This window comes from Rattus rattus, chromosome 13, assembly GCF_011064425.1.
Source record: "Rattus rattus isolate New Zealand chromosome 13, Rrattus_CSIRO_v1, whole genome shotgun sequence".
NCBI classification, from domain to species: Eukaryota; Metazoa; Chordata; class Mammalia; order Rodentia; family Muridae; genus Rattus; species Rattus rattus.
Window position 1 is genome coordinate 2936234 of NC_046166.1, and position 16036 is coordinate 2952269.

The following is a 16036-nucleotide window of genomic DNA, read 5'->3' on the forward strand; positions in this document are numbered from 1 at the left end:
TACCATTCGTGTGTGTGTGTGTGTGTGTGTGTGTGTGTGTGTGTGTGTGTGTGTGTGACATGTGCCATAGTGTATGTGTGGAAACCTGAGGACAACTTGTGTGTGGGAATCAGTTTTCTCCTTCCACCGTATAGGTCCCTGGCTTGAACACAGTCTTATTTCATGATAGTCACCTTTACCCAGCGAGCCGTCTCGCTCCCCTACGATACTGCTTTTGCTTGGGTTACATCGTACTTTCCACTGAGCATGAGGAAAATCGTACTGACTTTTGAGGTAGGTGTGTGACCTGCTGAAATAGGTCTTGTGTCTGCTGTTCATGTGTTTATGGATAAGATCACCATTTCCCAAGTGTGTTCAGGGGTTGATCATGACCAGCAAGAGATAAAAAAGCTTATGGGGTACAGTTTATTTGGGACATGCTGAATGTGCCGTATGAAATGTGTTCACCACGGTAGGACATGTTAGAGATGGGTTAATGTGTGGAGAAGACCCCAGAAGGAAAATTTGCAGCATTTCTCAGAGTCATTGGCTGGAAGTCTCTGTTGACCATGTAGCCTAGACACTCTTTGGAAACTGACCACTGAGGTCATTTTGGACCACATAGAACCCAGATCTTTTGTAAGCAAGGCAGTCTTTTGTAAGGGCCTCATTTTCCATGTTCCTATCTATCCCTCTTCGGTGTTCTCCTGACATTCAGTGTTGTCAGCCAAGGGTGGCAGGCACATAGGGCAGAAGACCCATCCCAGATTGCCAAGGGACTGTTCTGATTTTAGTACACAAAGTCCCACACTTCAGGGACCCAGTGTGCCAAGACGAAGACCTTGCCACTGGGAAGTTGTCTGGTGGTGCAGATCTGCAATGCAAGTCAATCTCAGTTCTGTTAGACTGAGCTGTGCATGCTCTTCCAGGGTTCCTAGAGCAAAGCACCCCTGGAACACTTTGTTTCCTTCTTTGTTGAGAAAAGACGGTTTTAGAATCTATGTGCTAGCAAGTTTTCTGTATTTGTACATGTGGTGGAAAAAGCCATTATGGTGCATGTGTGTGCAATTCTGTTGTACTGTGGCTTGTGGAAGAAAAGGATGCTGAGTGTACCCACCCAGGTGCTGAGTGTGCCCATCCAGATGCTGAGTGTGCCCACCCAGGTGCTGAGTGTGCACACCCAGGTGCTGAATGTGCCCACCTGGATGCTGAGTGTGCCCACCCAGGTGCTGAGTGTACCCACCCAGGTGCTCAGTGTGCCCACCCAGGTGCTGAGTGTACCCACCCAGGTGCTGAGTATGCCCACCCAGGTCCTGGGCAGTTCTTAGGAAGCAGGGCTGAGGGGTAGAGTCAGGGTGATGGGTTGTATTGGAAAGATGAGTCCCATTGTTCTAGATGAGAGGTGAAGAGATGTGCACAAGGGAAGGATCTGGGGGTTGGTAGCAGCTGAGGAGCAGAGAGGGATATCCCGCTGCTTTCAAAGGCCTTGCAGGGTGAATTGTACAACCACCTCCTCATGTTGTACAAGCATCAGGCATGTGCTTTTTTCTTAACTGTATCTATAGGAGTTTTGTCTGTGGACAGGAAGGGCCAGTAATACTGCACTGCTTAGAGTCTGGTCTGCTTAGAGAATAGGTTAGCCCTGTCTCAGGTAGCCATTGTTAAGGGGAGGAGGGTTTGAGGTGGGGAGGCAGGCACTGGCTGGTCAACAAGGAACTCAGTAGTAATTTTCTCCCTTGTCTCTGCCTTTCAAGGCCGTAATTAGAGGCAGCCTGTCACCCACTTCTGTCATTTCTTTAGATTCTAGGGATCCAAACTCTAACTGCTCAGCAGGTCCTTTAACTATGGCATCACTTCCCTGGTCCACGGAGCTGTGGCTTTCTCTCTCTGGTCTGTAGATGACCTGGGAAATGCCTCATGGGGACCTCCTGTGCACAGAGTAGTGCTGGAGGTGCTGGAGCTCAGCTAGACCAGCAGGAGCTTCAGAGACCTTCTGGGCTGTCTCCCGAGTGCCTAGGGAGTGTCTGGAGACATCTCGAGACTCTCATGTATAGCACAGCCTTTTCTCAGAACTCTGGATGCAGGAGAGGCACTTGATGTGAATCACCGCTAGTGAAAAGGGAACGGAGGTCCGTGTAACTGAAGTAAGCCAAGGAAGGCGGACTTCAGGCATGGCTGTGTCTAGGAGTATGTTCTTCCTCTGCTTTGTCTCTCTGAGTCTATATCATCTTCCTCACTATGGATCCTTCTATAAAGGGACAGGATGATCTGAACAGAGGAAACAGAAAATTTTGTTTCTAAGGTCCACAGGTAAAACCTATTGTGGAACTCTCCCCCAACCCGAGCTATGTGCTATGTGATGTCTAGCCCCTGTGGTTGAGAGGATGGTATCCAGCAGCCCAGCTGGATGAGGCGTGGTGAGGTGACTCCCTCTGGCCAGGGCTTGTGTCACTTGAGGTGAGGCCAGGCCAGTAGCTCAGAAGAAGGGTCTAATGCTGTTTCCCAAAAAGAGTCCAGTTCCTGGACAGACGGGAAATAGTTGTGATCGCTTTAAGGGCTGCTCCAAAGGGAGAATCAGGGCTGGCGCTTCTCTTCTTTAGTGAGTCCTGCGTTCTCACCCCATGGCCTTACTCACCCTGCTCCTGGTGTCTGGAAGGGAGCCCTGCCTGAGACTCTCTGACATTCACAACTGAGTGGAGTGAGAGTCCCTCCCACTTACACCTCACCAGGCCACATCCCCACCATCCGTGACCTCACTGTTACTAAACATCAAAAGGAGGCAGCAGGTCTCCATCGCCAGGCCCAGCTTCTGCCTCAGACTCACTTCTGTTTACTGAACAATGGCTGCAGGTCAGACCACGGTATTCCTCCAGTGTAGACATTGCCCAATCCAGTGAGGCGTGAATCCAAGACCTCCTGACATCCAAGTCCCTGGATGCTTGTGTGTCTGCGTATGAGGAGTACATATTCTCTGTACACGTTAAAGCACCTGTGGATCTCTGTCCTACCTGAAGTGTTGCCAACACTGTGGGAATATCTGGTTACACTAGCTGTTCAGGGAATAATGGCAAGAAAACCATTCTGGGGATGCTCACTCTGGGTGTTGTTCCCGGTTTACTTTTCAAGGATTTTTTAAAATTACTTTTTAATGTTTATTTTATGTGTGCCTGAGCACTTATCTACATACCATGTGTGTGCAGTGCCCACAGAGGCCAGAAGAGGACACCAGGTACCCAGGAACTGGAGTTACAGGTGTTTGTGAGCCACCATGTGGGTCTCTTGGTCTTGAACCTGGTCCTCTTGAAGAGGTCAGATCTGTGGATTTAGAACCCATGGATACTGGGAGCTGGGTGATCTTTCACTTTAACGATGGGGGAAGGGTTGAGGAGATGGCTCAGCTGACACAGGGTCTGTCCTGCAAGTACAGAAACCCCAGTTTGTAATCTCACACCATGTGGAGCCAGGGCTGACGGCCTACAGTTCCAGCTACGTGGGAGACTGAGTCAGGAAGATCACTAGGAACTTGAGACCAGTGTGAGCGATGGACTGAGGCCCCATCACAGAACAAAGCCAACAATGAAGTAAGATACAAAGGCCAGTGAATCCTTCATTGTTAAATTATGTTCCTTTGAAAGTTCTGGAGATAAGAGATTTATTCCAGTTGAAACCTTTTAGCACTTGGAATCCCCTTTAACGTGGTTTTATTTCCTCGAATTTATTTTTTTATTTACTTTAAGTATGTGAGTACACTGTCACTGTCTTCAGACACACCGGAAGAAGGCATTGGATCCCATTACAGATGGCTGTGAACCACCATGTGGTTGCTGGGATTTGAACTCAGGACCTCTGGAAGAGCAGTCAGTGCTCCTAACCACTGAGCCATCTCTCCAGCCCTGGAAATTTTACTTTTAAAGTTTTCATTTCCCTATATTTAAGACAAGGCTGTTGTCTGTCCCATTCTGTGATAGTAACCATGGCAGTGGCAGCAAGGGCTCCATCAGTCCCACAGGGCTTGGTAGAGCATTTTGTCATCTGACCCCTTCTGAAAGCAAATCCCAGGAGTAGGAGTGCTTTGAGTCTCACCTTCTCTTCATAGGTGGAGAAATGAGGTCTGCTGACCTTCTATCTTGGAGCAACAAATTTCCATAACTTTGATGACATAAAACCCATTCACAGCTCATCACGGCACAAGTGAAGGGCCTGAGGGGCAGGGTTTCTGCTTGGGGTTTCGTATCACGGAAGTCAAGATATCAAACGGGACTGACATCTCTCCAGGCCTAACCTCCTCTTAGTCTAGTTCCTCAGGGTTGCCAGGCCTTGGTCCTCATGCCCCTGCTGCTTTGAGTCCCCACAGGCCACACCCCCTATGCCTTCCACCTTCAAAGCCAACGACAGAGAGCCTCCTCTCCATCAACTCTGCTCAACAGCTTAGATGAGGCCACCCAGTCAGTGCTCTTTCTAATGATCTGAAAGTTGGCAAGTGACTCCTGAGGTGACAATCTATGTTGAGGTCCTGCCTGCATGCCAGGCAGGGGATTGTAGGAGGCCTGCGCCTTGCCACAGATTAGTAAGGAGAGTAGCTTGTCCCCATGGCCACACATCATAATCCACTGCCTGGACTAACTTCACTCCACTCCAGCACCCCCACGTCTAGCACTCCCCATGTTATGGGACGTCATTTCCATATAAAGTTATTTGCAAGGGAAAAGGTCTATGTTATTTATCTTATACCAGCTTTCCAAATGTACAAAGGGCTTTGGCAGAGGCGCAATGCAGATTTGAAAGCCTGGTGGAAAAATTGAGGAGTTAGAATGAGCGGTCCCAAAGAGGAGAAGCAAAGGAAAATCATTTTAACTGAGATTAAAACAGTGATGCAGATGTTCCTCAGTAATACAGGGCACTTAGGTCTTCCTGTGTGACAGCGCCACCTGCTCTAGCAGCCAATTTAGCCAATCCCGTTCTTATCCCCAGTACTCAAGCAACAAGAACGAAACCAGAAGCACCCCAGAGTTCCACCATGATGAGACAAAAGGTCCAGTTTGCTTAAATTACATTTCACTTATTCATTGTATGTTTGACACAGGAGGGGTGCACGTGTGCTAAAGAGCGCCCTGGGAGGTCAGAGGACAACAGCACACAGGGTGTCATAGGAGTTGTCTCTTTCCTTGTACCCTGTGGGTCAGAGCATCAGGCTTGCTGGCCAGAGCCTTTACCCACTGAGCCATCCTGATAGCCCTGGGCCCAGCTTTTAAACAAATTGGTTTGGCCTCAGAGTCTGTGCTCTCAGCAGTGTGGGTGTGTACATGTGTGTGTATATGATGTAAAGTACCCAGTGTAAGTGTGTAGTCTCCGATCTATAGCTACATTTAATGAGTTTGTTCATAATGAAAAGCAAAGAGAAATAATCTACGTTTGAAGGGAGATGACCCATGAATCAATGCATAGAAAAGGTCTGTGGAAGCTGCCAGTCTTGACTGACAGTCTGAGATGGGCAAGAGCTTCTGGAACTCTGGTATTGATTACACGCTTTTCATCATGTAGGAATTTTCTCGAGAGGAGGTATATTGCATCTATAATTAGCAAAAGGACTAGGCATGATATTTTAAAAACTTCTTCCATAATGAGTATCTTCTATAGGCAAGAGGAGGTAGGTATATTAGCCAAGTTTGGGGTTAGAAGATCCTGCTCCAGAGGACACCACTCATTGATGTTGTACAAGGCCTCTCAAGACCGATAAACTCGGGGTTGGGGATTTAGCTCAGTGGTAGAGCGCTTGCCTAGGAAGCGCAAGGCCCTGGGTTCGATCCCCAGCTCCGAAAAAAAGAACCAAAAAAAAAAAAAAAAAAAAACCGATAAACTCTGGGTATACAGAAAGGGTCTGCTTGTCCTATGCCCGAAGACATATGTCTGCATCTTACTTCCCCTCTACCCCTCCCGAGAGCCCAGGGAAGCCACGATGCACACTCACGGTTGAGCATCTTACTGTAGACGTTTTGCCGTTTAGCTGAAAACATTGCTGCCAGATTTCTCTTTCATCCGTTGCCTGGATGGAAGGCACAGAAGGCACAGAGCCAAGGTGGGCAGGCACCCACGGGCAGCCACGAAAGGCTTCCTGTGGGTTAAGCGTGCATTGGTATTTTGTGCCTCTGCATATCCACTACCCTTGTGTCATATGTGCACTTCAGGTGTGTACGTGGTCCTTTAAGGACCGGCACCTCGTGGATGTTAGCCGTCCTTTGCTCCTTCCATTTGTATTTAGCACACGTATTTTACTTACTAGCCGTATACACGTATTTATAAGTAGCCTTCTATAAGTCAAATCTGACTGCCGCATGATCGCACTGGGGCCATTTGTAATGGATGAGCTTATGTAAGTGTGGTAATGAAATTCCCCTCTTGCTTGAGTTTTGGGCCCAGCCAGCTCCCTTGCCATCTAGCTCTGCAGATCTCCCAAGTCCTAGGCCAGCATTTTTTTTTTTTTTTTTTTTTTTTTTTGGTATATAATTGTTTCCACCCACACACAGGTGGCTCCGGCAGTGGAACCAGCTGGCTTTGACATTGGAGCAGCAACTTGTACCATCAGTCCCCGACTGCTTGCTTCACACACATTCAGCATAGAAGGAACATTCTGTACGTCAGAATACTGCTAATGTGCAATGTCCCCAGGCACAGTTAGGAGAAAAGGGGAACGAGGCTGATTTTTTTTTTTTTTTAAAGCGGACAGAGAAGGGTTTGTTTAAAAGAATAACTCTGAGTTGAGAAGAAGCACAATGATGTATCAGGCAGGCATTTTAATGTATGCAGGCTCACCTAAGCCATACCGCAGGAGGGATGGGAGAAAACGGTCTGACTCAGTCCAGGTGTTCAGCGACATGTGTGCAGCTGCTTTTCCCTCTAACAATCTTCTTGCGGATTCTAGACCAGGCCTCCCCGTACAGTGTGTACCCTAAAACCAGGCAGCAGCTCTGACTGGCGCTAAGGTAAAGGTGCCCGCATCTACCGTACTTGCTGTAGCAGCAGAGGAGAGAACATTGAGCTTTCTGAGAGGAAGGATTCACTTGGTTCTTTCCTAGGGACCTTTCGCACAATTGTCACTCCAATGTGTGAGGTGTTGTCAGTATTTTATTGTAAATCATGATGGCGGGGAGGCTGGGAGACACAGTACAGTGAGCACTCACTGCCCGGAAGCAACAGCTGCTAATGTTTGCCTTACTTATTACCCTTAGCCGTGGGCACGGCTTGTTTTGCTGACACTTCAGAACATCACACTTGCTGAGACATCAGTGCCTAGAGGAAGCATTGCCAGCCACGTCCTTCTCCAGTCCAGCAAAGCTCCCATCCCAGCCGCACCTCCTGCAAGGCTCCCCATGAGTCTCTCAGGATTGGCTGCTGCACCCCATGAGTCTCTCAGGATTGGCTGCTGCATCCCATGGGAGTTTTTGCTTCTTAGTTTTTATCTGACCAAGTTTTTATCTTGTTATGCAGTTTCTTAAGTATATGTTATCCTTAGATGATCCCTGTGCCCTGCCCTCTTTGTGGTCTTTCAGAGTGCTTTGAAAGGGTCAGAACAGTGACTTATAGATATGTCAGACCAGTCATGTTTGACTGGTAAGTACTTCAGTTTCATGTGTGCCAATGTGATGGTGTGTGTGTGTGTGTGTGTGTGTGTGTGTGTGTGTGTGTGTGTACTTGTTGTGTCAGGTGTATGTGAGGTCAGATGTCAATCACAGGTGTCTTCAGGAACTGCCCACCTTGCTTTTATTTTATTTATTTATTTATTTATTTATTTATTTATTTATTTTTTGCAATAGGGCCTTACTGTGTAGCCAAGGCTGACCTAGAACCTGCTTTATAGATCAAGTTGGCTTCAAGCTCACACAGATCCTCCTGCTTCTGCCCCAGGCCCTTCGTTTAAAACCATGCCTGGCTTCCACCTTGCTTTTTGACGCAGGGTCTGCCCCTAGTCTGCAGTTGGCACATTAGGCTAGGCTAGCTGGCCACTGAGGCCTGGAATCTGCCTGCCCATTTCCCCAGCATCAGGGTTCTGTAGGCACACCCCACTGTGCTGGCTTTTTAAAGTGTATGTGCCAGGCATCTAACTCAAGTCTACGTATTTCGTGACGAAACCACTACCTGAGCAGTCCCGGAAGCGTCTTAAAGTGTCGATTGTCCTCACCTACAAAGTCGGTCTGTACTGTCTAACTTGAGATGTAGAGGGCGACTGATGAAAAACTTGCATTAGGAATTTAGGGATTGTAATAGCTTTCTGTCGGTGTGATAAATATCTGTAGTAAACAACGTTTTAAAAAGGTAAGGCTTATTCTGACTCACTGTCTGGCCATGACTTCATCCTCCTCATGCTGCAGACTTGTAGCAGCATAGGGTACCATGCAGGGCCATGTCCTAGAGGGTGCAGCTCACCTCGTGGTGGCCAGGAAGGAAAGAGAGTAACGGAGCAGACAGGATTGCAGTGTCCTCCCAAGGATCTAACTGCACTCCTAATGGTGCCCGCTCATGGACAGCCTCCCACCTCTCAATAGCTCCTGTTTGTGTACTAAGACTTCAGCACACCGGCCTTTGGGGAGAATTTCAAATAGGAATTGTAGCATGAATCACTAAAGAGTATTTAGTACTCTAATGTCATTTCTAATGTCATAATGCCAGACAGAGAGCGGCACAGGGGTGGAAGGGTTTGTTTCAGCTCACAGGTCCTAGTTATAGTCCATGAGCAGGAGGGTGTACTAGAAACCGCCTGTCACATCATACTCACTGTCAAAGGCTGAGAGAAATAAATGCATCCATAGCTACTGCTCCGCCCCCTTCCACAATGCAGGACACACACCTAGAGCATGGTGCTGCCCACAGTAGATGGCACTTCAAATTTAATTAAAAAAAAAAAAAAAAAAAAAAAAGAGACAGTCCCCAGTAGACATGCCCATGGGCAGACCTGATTTAGAAAACTTTTCAGTGAGATTTTCATCCCAGGTAGTTTGAAGATGTGACAAACTGATACTGAAAACTAACGGTCACATTTGGTTTTAAGAAAGAAAGAAAGAAAGAAAGAAAGAAAGAAAGAAAGAAAGAAAGAAAGAAAGAGAGAGAGAGAGAGGGAGAGAGAGAGGGAGAGAGAGAGGAGAGGAGAGAGAAGAGAAGAGGAGGGAGTTGGAGGAGGAGGAGGAGGAGGAGGAGGAGGAGGAGGACGACCCTCACAAAAGACTTGTGTGATTAAAACGATCACATTTGGTTTTAAGAAAAGAAAGAAAGAAAGAAAGAAAGAAAAAGGAAGAAAGAGAGAGAAAGAGGAGGAAGAGGAGGAAGGAGTTGGAGGAGGAGGAGGAGGAGGAGGAGGAGGAGGAGGAGGAGGACCCTCACAAAAGACTTGTGTGATTAAAAATATAATGTATTTTCCCCTTTAGAAAAGGGTTCTACTAGGCACCAAAAGTTTATCAGCAGTTTCTAAGACTTCGCAGGAAGAGAAGGCTTAAAGACCTTTCAAGTCTTCAGAAGGAAGGTTTGCTGTTGAAACATAATAACATTTTCCGCTGTCTGTTCTCCTAGGCTTTCCCTCCATCTTTTAAAAAATATACTCGGGGTTGGGGATTTAGCTCAGTGGTAGCGCTTGCCTAGGAAGCGTAAGGCCCTGGGTTCGGTCCCCAGCTCCGAAAAAAAGAACCAAAAAAAAAAATAAAAAATATACTCAACTCATTATTTAGAGTGACTAAGAGGCCCAGCATATATGTGTCACTAAAATACCTGTCCCTGATTCGCTATTCTCTTCCTGACACCTGCGGCTTAGGAAGTGACTTTCCCCTGTCCTGTCCTTGGTCATCCTGACGTAGCTCATCGTTCTCTCACTGAGAATGGCACATGAACCTCATCTCTCTCCTCAGTCAAAGCCTTTGCCTCCACTCATCTGCTTACACCGACTGTCTTAAGCTGTCTGCTATGTTTTAAGTCCTTAACCCCAGACTTCTATAACTAGTAAGAAGGACTTTTTACTGCCGAACTCAAAGAAGTCCTTAGGAGGCAGTTGGAAGGGATTCTAAGTATCTCACTGAATTCTGTTCTCCATTCCTTTGGCTACTGTTGCATACAGTTGCTGGATCATTTCTTCTGGCCTGACTGGTTGCCGGGCCATGGAGAAGAGACACGGCAAACAATATAACTAGTAAGAAGGACTTTTTACTGCCGAACTCAAAGAAGTCCTTAGGAGGCAGTTGGAAGGGATTCTAAGTATCTCACTGAATTCTGTTCTCCACTCCTTTGGCTACTGTTGCATACAGTTGCTGGTTCATTTCTTTTGGCCTGACTGGTTGCCGTGCCATGGTGAAGAGCCACTACAAACAATTCCCTTTCCCCTATTAGTGTGATAGCTAGCACAGTCAACTAGCTCCACCCGTTAAAAGTTGGTGTGGCTTTGCTATGTGCTTTTATTAAAATGTCTGTCACATGAGGAAGGTATGATCTGTGACAGGTAAGGAGGTGCATGGGTGCCCAAGAGGACACTGACACTGCTGGTGAGCTCAGTGAGCAGATGACCCAGTGCCAGGAACATAGTCATGTCTGCAGTGGGTTAGTCATCCAGGTGAGTGAGGGACAACCCTGACTGAAAGTGCTGATGGATGAAGGCAGGCTGACCTTGAACTTCTGATCCTTCCGCTTGGCAAGCACTAGGATCCTATCTGCACTGCCATGCTGTTTTAGGTAGTACTGGGAACCAAACCTAGGGCTTTATGCATGCTGCATAGGCGAACTGCTATATCACCTAACCAAGGTTTACCTCCAGTAACCGTTGTCTATCCCACTAACTAAAGAAGTTCAGTCAGAAGTCCCAAGGCTCTCATGAGCATACAGAATCATGAGCTTTAGGGCTATGCTTTAGTTCAGTTTTTAGCTCTTAGAAGACACCACTTATTGCTGACGTTGTATGAACAAGGCAATATGACATTCTTAAGCCCCCGCATGTCTCTTTGCTGTGTTCTCAAAATGCTCTCCGTGGAGTTGGAGAAACACGACCTAGGGCTGGTTAGAGATACAGAGTCTTGGACCCTGTCCTGCCCAAACCAGTGTCTGCATTTCACAGAGGTTCAGCCTCTCCCATGCAGGGTTCACGTTCTTTCTGGTGTGTGTGTAGTAGCTTTTGGTGACCCTGAGGCTTTAGTCTGTGCTGTGCTGGACAGCAAAGCAACCTCACCTGAGCATGGGACTCTGGGTCAGACAGCAGTTTGTGGCAAAGACTGGAGAAAGCCCACACCACCCTCTCACTGGACCACATGTGGTCTAAAGCATTTCCTACCTGGGTTGCCTTATTGAAGGGTTCCTGCCTGTCCATAGTCCTGTCTTTTCCTCATCATGAATAGACAGATTTGGCCTCTCTGGGGTTTACATATCACTACATCCCCTGCCCCTTCTGGGTGTTTGTCTTAGTTAGGGTTTGTATTGCTGTGAAAAGACAACAAAACCATAGCACCTCCTAATGGTGCCACTCCCTATGGATCTGTGGGGGCCATTTTTATTTAAACACCATGGGGTGTTGTTTTCATGTCTCTCTAAACCCCATGATGTCATCGCTCATCGTGTCATCGAGTGATTTAGGCAGAGGGTAAGCAGAGCTCACACGGAGCCTTGGACACATTGCAGAGTGACAATGCAAATCAGTCCGCAGTGATTATGTTTTGTGCTGTGGTCTTGATCCCCACCCTCTTCATCCAAGTTAGTATTCTAGTACAGAATTAGCCTCACTCTGGGCTTCAGAGTGGGAAGTAATGAGGGGTGCTTAAAGGACATGGAGAAGGCTTTACAGAGCCCTTGCCCAAGCCTCAGTGGAAATGGTATCCAAACAGAGGCTGCTGCTAACAAGCTCTGTGCCAATGGACCAGGAACTCAACCTTTCTGAACCACAGTGTCCTCCAGTCCTTACCTCAGAGGTTGCCACAGTGATGAGGCAGCCACAATACAGCCAAGCTTTCCACATAGTGCCTGCTATGCAGAAGTCACCCCAAACAAGGAATTCATGAAACTATTCCGCAGCATACGTTGGCTGACTCTGCTCTGCAGGGGAGCATGGTCTGTCTTTTGCACTATCCTGAGGCTCGAGTGCTCAAAGTCAGAATGCCTATGTGTCAGATGAGCTGAGTGGTCTTTGGTGAATGTTTAATGTCACTGAGGCTTAGATTCGCTCTTTTGTAAAATGCGCCTCATAACCGTATGCGATTCAAGGGGCTGTTAAAAAAATTCTGTAAAATGCATACAGCTGTGCACAGTGTGAGAAGGCGAAATCACTTTATTTCCCTTCAAGGAGACAGGAAATCCAGGTCTCACACAGTGGATGATTCTCTCAAGCCTGTAGCTCAGATGGGGCAATCCGGACATTAAGGTCTGTATTAGGTAACCCCAGCATTGTACCTGCCCATGGTGGGAAATAACAACACTAGCATTTCCCAGATGCCTGTTCTTGGGGTTCTTGTCTCAGACCCACCCCCCCCTCTTTGAGACAGTCTCATATATCGAGCTTACCTCAAACTCACTCTATAACTACCAACTTCTGCCTGTACTTCTGGAGTGGTGGAATTACAGGCATGTGCCATCACATCAGCTATGTAGTACTGAGGACTGATTGAACCTGGGAGGCCCAGTGCATGCTGGGTAAGCAGACAGAACCAGATCCTAGCTCCAACAAATTCTTATATTAGGTTAAATAGGATGCTAGTAAGACCATAATTGCTACGTTATATAATGCTATGTATTTTTTCTTCTTCTTCTTTTTCTTTTTTCTTTTTTTCGGAGCTGGGGACCGAACCCAGGGCCTTGCGCTTGCTAGGCAAGCGCTCTACCACTGAGCTAAATCCCCAACCCCCGCTATTATTTATTAGTATTATTTTTAATGGATAATTATCTTGCTACATATGATGATCATATATGTGTATCTGTGTTCATACACTAACACCAGCATTATCTATTTGTACAAAATCATATTAGAAATAGCCCAACCATTGTTACTATTCATATAATTTTTCCTTTCTTTCTTTCTTTCTTTCTTTCTTTCTTCCTTTCTCTTCTTTTCTTCTTCCTCTCCTCTTCCTCCTCCTCCTCCTCCTCCTCTTCCTCCTCCTCCTCTTCCTCCTCCTCCTCTTCTTCCTCCTCTATCTTCGAAACAGGGTCTCTCTATGTAGCTCTGATTGTCCCTGGAACTCACTATGTTGACCAGGCTGGCCTCAAATGCAGAGATCCATTTGCCTTGTTACCTAAGTGCTGGGATTCAACACATGTTCCACTATACTTGGCCTTATAAAGATTTTGTTATTGTGTGGCAAACCAGCCCAAACAGGCTGTGCTGTTGGCCTTGTTGGCTGTTGAGATTTCCCTCTTAGAAAGAGGCCACGGTGGGGAGGGTCACTGGACTCTCTTCTGAGATTCCATTTGCTTCTTCCAGCCATTTGTATGCAGTTCTGCCCTACCTGGATATGGCCTTCAGTAGGTTGGTGGGGTCGGCCGGGGGTCTAATATGAGGTACTGGCATATATAGGGAGTGGTTAACTGAAGGGGCATTGGTCTTCATGGTTATGAAGAAGCCATCATCAGTGCTGAATAAAGACTGCAGCTGCTTTCAGGTCATACATGCAACTAGAGGGAACACCTTATCCCTGCTCTAAGACCCTCGTACCTCCTTGCCTCCCCAGCTGAACTCTGGTGGAATCCTGCTTTGGTTTGCTATTGGGACTTTGTAAGGAGAGACAGACAGTGTTACACCTCCCCAGGGAAGGAATTCTTGAAATACAACATCAGAGAGGGTCATGGTGGGGTCCCTTCCCACAGCCCCGAGGTGCCCACTTAGCAGTACTGGACACCTTTTGTGTCCAAACCGCACTATTAGGAAAGCAGCAAGCAGCTTTTGCTTTTAAAGATGACATGGGCCCGAGGTGGGTCTTCGGGAGGGAGTCTTGGCGGGTACGACTGTCAATAAGCAGCACGTGACTCATGGTCTTCTCCATAAACCACCCCCTTCAGAGTTCTGTGTAGCTTCATATCCCAAGAGGGGCTGCTGTGCTGCTGGTGGCTTGAGGACCTTGTCTGGCTTTTTCTACACGGAAAAGGGAGCCAGGAGACAGAAATGGGACTTCTTTCCTCTTTTAAATTGTGATTACAGTTTTTTTGGCATTTAGATGATACAGTTATGTCTGTGGAATTAAAAATATAGAGGAAATGACCACCAATCCTACCAGCATTGGACCAGTGTTACACAGCCATGGCATTGTCCTCCACCCTGACAAAGTCAGTTTCGACCTGTGGTGTTTCTCTCTGGGCCACCCTGCTGGTTTGTTTCCTCCAGGGAGAGGAGGCATTCCTACCTGGATACCAATTCTCTGTACCTTAGTCTCGGCCTTCTGCAGGCTCTGTGACTGGCCCCCTCGCTGAGCTAGACCACCACTGTCCCTCACTCTTTCGTTCTGTCTCCTCCCCTCATCCTAGTAGTTCTCAGACATCCCTGGTATCCCCTTGAAGGCATTTCCCCTGAGGAGAGCCTGAAAATTGTCCCTGGCTTCTTCAGGCTGCCAACTTCTTCAAGAACATTAAGTGTTGTTTGCTGGTCTGTATCCCATCTGGATGGCTGTGAACTCTTCCGAGGTGTTCATGCACGCCCACTGGTGGAGACGGTTTCTCCCAACTGGGGAAAGCAAGCCCCATCTTTGCCCAAATCAGGATACAGTTCTTCCCTGGGAGGCATGTGGGTGCTAGACTGAATGCTGGCAGGAGAGGAGGGTGTCAGTGTGTGTGTGTGTGTGTGTGTGTGTGTGTGTGTGTGTGTGTCTGTCTGTCTGTCTGTCTGGGAGAGGAGGCTGTGATCTGGAGTACCAGGTTCAAAGTTCCACCACCTGTGACACAATTGGTGTTTGTTCGCCCTGTGGTCTGTGGGAGCACCGTTGTGAGAAGCCCATGATGCAAATCCCAGTTAAAGTGTTTGTCCATCTCTGTCAAGCCAGCTCTAGGGATAACTCCTTTAACCTTCTGAGCCTACAGAGTGTCTATAACCTCTGTGAAAGCGCAGAGTAGTGTAGAATTAAGGGAACTTCGCCTGCCCTCTGGCGTGTAGAAAGCCCTCCGGCAGCAGTGCTTGCTAATGTTATTTGAAATGGATTATTCGCAGGACGTGGTAAGTTCTGCAAAGGAAACCAACAGACACCTTGACAGGGAACTAAGAGTTGGGGTGTAGAGTCAAGTCCTTGGGACAGCCTGGTCGGGAGGGGTCTCTCAGGAGATGACATTACACAGGGAGGATGCTGCTGCTGTGTGATGAGCTGGGGTGGAGTTTCCTGGAGAGGAAGAGCAGGTGTGAAGACCCTGCGACAGGAAGGAGCCTGATGAGAAACAGAACGTGTGACCTCAGATTGAGGGGGGAGGGAAGGAAGGCAGAAGGAGATAAAGTCCAGGAGGAATCAGAGACCACCTGATACAGGGCGTAAGGTCAGGAGGCAGTGTAAGTATGAGAGAAGCAGCCGTTCTGTCCTGGAGCCCAGAACTACTCTGTGCACTTGATTTCTGGACTGTCTCACAGAACTGTGTTCGGGAACTAACCCCTTAGCAATGAGACATGGTTCTCTTAAGTAGGAAGTGAATTCACGGTAGCTCAGGGAGAGCTGGGAAGGATCAGGAAATCAGGAACAGCCCCTGATAACGCCACTAACAAATGTCTAAGGACATTTCTGCTGCTGTCTCTGGGTTGGGAAGATGCCACTCTTCTACCGCCAGCCCTGACAATAGAACATGGCTTCCATTCTGCCCTCACAACCCCTCTTAATGGTGTTCCCCTATTACACCCACACAATTAGCCCTGCAGTGTCCTGGCTACCTAGCCTCCCAACTCCTGACCTAGGCCTCGGGTGACAGTACCCAACTGGCTGAGCCTGGCTACCACTCTGGTGCTCTGGCTACAGGGAAGGCTGGGAAATGAGTGGGCAGTGTTCACCTTCCTTAGTAGGACTTGAGCTGGGGACTCCCCAGGTCCAGGAAGGGAGTTCAACTATAGGGCACCCCCCACACACACACCCTTGGCTGTTAG

At 47.7% G+C, this 16036-nt stretch overlaps 1 protein-coding gene across 1 annotated transcript in view; it reads left to right on the forward strand.

Moving 5' to 3' along the window:
• Arhgef3 (Rho guanine nucleotide exchange factor 3) overlaps positions 1–16036 on the forward strand; it is a 281753-nt gene that overhangs the window by 92632 nt on the left and 173085 nt on the right. The window lies entirely within an intron of this gene.